The sequence below is a fragment of the Pteropus vampyrus genome, unplaced genomic scaffold (genome assembly GCF_000151845.1).
Source record: "Pteropus vampyrus isolate Shadow unplaced genomic scaffold, Pvam_2.0 Scaffold515, whole genome shotgun sequence".
Lineage (NCBI taxonomy): Eukaryota > Metazoa > Chordata > Mammalia > Chiroptera > Pteropodidae > Pteropus > Pteropus vampyrus.
Genome location: NW_011889296.1, coordinates 109,560 through 110,520, shown reverse-complemented (window position 1 = coordinate 110,520; position 961 = coordinate 109,560).

Below are 961 nucleotides of genomic sequence, written 5' to 3'. Positions count from 1 at the left end.
ATAGGTTTAATGCAATTTCTATCAAAATTCTACAAAGTTTTTTTGTAGATGTAGACAACCCTATTCTAAAACTTATGTGGAAACACATCGGGCCCTAGAATAGCTAAAAAAAATATCTTGAAAAATGAGAATGAAGTGAGAGGAATCACTCTACTCAGTGGTAAGGCCTACTATATAGCTACATTAATCGAGACTGTGTGGTACTGGTGGAGGGATAGATATATACATCAATGGAATAGAATAAAGGACCCAGAAATAGACACATGAAATATACCCAACTGATGTTTGCCAAAGGTGCAAAGCAATTCGATGGAGGAAGGATAGCCTTTTCAACAAATGCTGCTGAAGGGATTGATAGCCACAGGTAGGAAAAAAAAAACAAACTTGACCTAAACCTCACAACTTACAAAAGAATTAACTCAAAATGGATGATGAGTTAAATACACACATAAAACTCTAAAACTTTTAGAAAAAAAAAGAGAAAGTCTTTGGTATCTAGGACTAGGCAAAGAGTTCTTAGACTTGACACTGAAAGCATAAGCCATAAGAGAAAAATCGATAAATTTAATCTTGTCAAAATTAAAATTTTTTGCTCTGCAAAAGCCCGGGTGAAGAAGATGTAAACACAAGCTGCAGAGTGGAAGAAAGTATTCATAAACCATGTATCCAACAAAGGACTAGTATCTAGAATGCATAAAGCCCTCTCAAAACTCAACAGTCCAATCAGAAGATGAGCAAAAGCCATGAACAGACAGTGCACTGAAGAGGATATACGGATGGCAAATAAACTCATGAAAAGATATTCAACATCATTAGCCATTAGGGAAATGTAAGTTACCACGGTGTGATACCATTCCTATCAGAGCGGTTAAAAAAAAAAAGGAAAAAAAAATAGTGACCACACCAAATGCTGGTGAAGATGCCAAGAAACTGGATACCTCACACACTGCTGGTGGGAATG